Raw genomic sequence first — 3,098 nt, forward strand, 5'->3', positions numbered from 1 at the left:
CAAAGGGCATCCTCCTATATGCAAAGGTTCCAAATGGGCAGGTGAAGGCAATCTTCTCCTAATCATCCAGATGGACCACGACCTGATTGTACCCTGAATACCCATCTAAGAAGCAGCGTAAATTTTTCCCTACTAATCTCTCCAATATCTGATTGATGAATGGTAATGGGAAGTGATCTTTTCGAGTGAGATTGTTGAGTTTCTAATAATCAATACACACTCGCCACCCATTGGTGACACACGTGGGTATACCTTCACCCTTTTCATTTTCAACAATGGTGATTCCAGATTTTTTTGGAACCATTTGCATAGGGCTTACGAATTCACTATCTGAAATAGGAAATATAATCCCTACATCTAATAATTCAACCACTTCCTTCAAAACCACTTCCTTTATATTGGGATTGAACCTCTGTTGCATCTCTTGAATAGGTTTAGCATTTGGCTCAAGGTGAATTCATTGCATGCAGACGTATGGATCTATACCCTTGAGGTTGGCCACTGACCATCCTATGGCTTCCTTATGTGTTTTCAAAATGTGAATGAGTCTAGACTCTTGTGAACTAATCAAGCTAGATGATATAATAACAGGCAGGGTCTCTTGGGGACCTAAGAAAACATACTTGAGAGAAGATGGTAGAGGCTTCAACTCAAGTGATGGTGGGACCTCAATAGAAGGACGTGCTAGAACGCTAAAGAGAGTCAAAAGATTTTTGAACCGAGCCTTCCAAGGTCTTTCTTCTAGGTTAGATGCTGATTTGATAATAGCAGAGGTGTGTGCACAGGGATCCTCTAATCCCGAGGTAGAAGGTTGATCAATTAGAGGTGTGTCCTCAGAGGAAGCATTCAACAGAGTCCACAAGTCGTCCTTCCCGTCATTGCCATCAATCATATACATATCCTTGAAGGGAGTATCATTAGATGGTTTTTGGGGGTTGTGGAACACATTCACCTAGAGTTGCAAGTAGTTAAAGGATATGTCCATAACACCAATCCTACACTGGATGCTTGCATTGGTGGTGGCCAAAAATGGTTTACCCAAAAGGACCTGACCCAATTATTGTGTCAGATCAATAGGTTCCATATCTAGCACAAGGAAATCAACAGGGTAGAGGAACCTATCAACTTTTACTAGGACATCCTTTATAATACCCCAGGGCCTCTTGACATATTGGTCTGTGAAACGTAAGGTGATTGGGGTAGGATGCGATTCTCCTAGACCAAATTTCTTATAGACAGAGTAGGGAAGTATGCTCATGCTTGCTCCTAAATCTAGGAGGGCCATATTGATGGTGCACTCGCCAATTACACATGAGATGGTGGCAGCGTCGGGGTCCTTAACTTTGGGAAGAGTAGAACATAGAAGAATTAAGTTCACATTCTCAATCATTTGGACTCCTTGGTTGAGATGCACCTTCGGTTTATGCTTTTGGGTGCATAGATACTTGAGAAACTTAGCATAAGCAAGCACTCATTTAATAGCATCTAAGAGCGGAAGATTGATCTTTGATTACCAAAGGGTGTCCAATGTGGACTCCTCAATTTCTAATTTCTTTTTTCTTGGGTGTGGAATGTGTTAGAAGGGCTTCTGGGTATGGTGCTTGAGGGATATAATGTGGGTATGCTTTTTCCTCATAGGGCATGAAACCTTCGATTTTTTTTAACCTCGTCGCCTTACTCATGCCCTTGTTCAATTTCTTTGTTACGTTACCACTTTGAATAGTGGTCACTGTCTGATCCTACTCATAACAAGATGAGGGGCCTATGTCCGATTCCCATTTTCCCCCATATGAGCTTCTAGGATGCATTGGAGGCTAATTTGGAAATTTACTCTTATCTCGTTAACTCAGTGAGGTAGCTAGTTGGCCCATGGAGGATTCTAACTTAGCAATAGACTGAAAATGAGAGTTGAGTAAATGCTTATCGACTTGGTTATTAGCCTTAATGCCTTTAAGGGTTCTCAACACCGTCTCTTGGAAAGATATGTCATATTGGGTTTGTGGTGGAGAAGGGTGGTGAGATAATGAAGTTTTAGGGGCTTGTGGAGGTCTTTGGGATTGAAAACCCGGAGTTTTTTTCCTCCAAGAGAAGTTGGGATGTTGTTTCCACCTAGACTTGTAGGTATTAGAATGGGAGTCATTCGACGGCCTATCATACCAATTATGAGTGACTTTTACTTCCTCCTATACAAGCCTAGGCTAGGATGGTGCATGTGGACAATTGTAATATGAATGGGAAGGATCATAGCAGATTGCACACACCTCTGCATAGGCCTATAGTTGTTGTGGTTTTCTTAAGGACAAGCATTGATCTAGCTTTTTAGATATGTTGTCCAAAGTAGGTCCTAAGTCATGGTTTAAGGTCAACTTGTAAACTCCCTTAGGTTTGGAAGTAGATGGATTGGGGGGGTTCTACGAGCAGCAACCATGTGCTACTGGGAATTCTCAAATAGATTCTCAAAGAGAACCCAAGCCTCATTCTTGTGCTTAGTGAGGAAAGTACCTCTGCATGATGCATTAACTATATACCTATCTCTCTCTGCTAACCCTTCATAAAAGGTTTGCATTAATTGCCACTTTGGGACCTGATGATGTGGACATTTGCGGAGTAGGTCCCTAAAGCGCTCCCAAGTCTCGAAAAAGAGTTCCCCATCCATCTGTGAAAAACTCATGATGGCTCTTCGAAGCTGGTTAGTCTTCCTAATTAGGAAGTACTTCTTTAAGAATTCATGTTTCATGGTAGCCCAGTTGCCAACCGAGTTTGGCTCTAAGGATGTCATCTAGTATTTGGCCTTATCCTTCAGAATGAATGGAAAGATTCTAAGATAGAGGGCATCATCACTAAAATTAGGGATGCGGATAGTGGAGCAAATTTCCACGAACTCATCTAGATGTTGGTAAAGATTTCCTATAGAATTCCCATCAAAGGTGGGTAGCATCAAGATGATGGAAGTTTTTATCTCAAATTGCGCCGCTTGAACATCTGGGAACCGGATGCAAGATGGTGAGGTGTATGCATTAGGTACAAAGTAATCCCTAAGAGGCCGAAGGGGTTGCTCTCCCACCATAGGTAGGTGGGGAGCTTGGTATTCCAGGATT

General features: G+C 42.1%; 1 non-coding gene across 1 annotated transcript; it reads left to right on the forward strand.

The window, feature by feature from the left end:
• The first annotated feature begins 2,582 nt into the window (after nucleotides 1-2,582).
• Nucleotides 2,583-2,688, forward strand: LOC131147329 (small nucleolar RNA R71). Its single transcript, XR_009134718.1, has one exon. It is a non-coding gene; the product is annotated as a small nucleolar RNA R71 (small nucleolar RNA).
• Nucleotides 2,689-3,098: the final 410 nt, after the last annotated feature.

The sequence above is a fragment of the Malania oleifera genome, chromosome 1 (assembly GCF_029873635.1).
Source record: "Malania oleifera isolate guangnan ecotype guangnan chromosome 1, ASM2987363v1, whole genome shotgun sequence".
Taxonomy (NCBI): Eukaryota; Viridiplantae; Streptophyta; class Magnoliopsida; order Santalales; family Ximeniaceae; genus Malania; species Malania oleifera.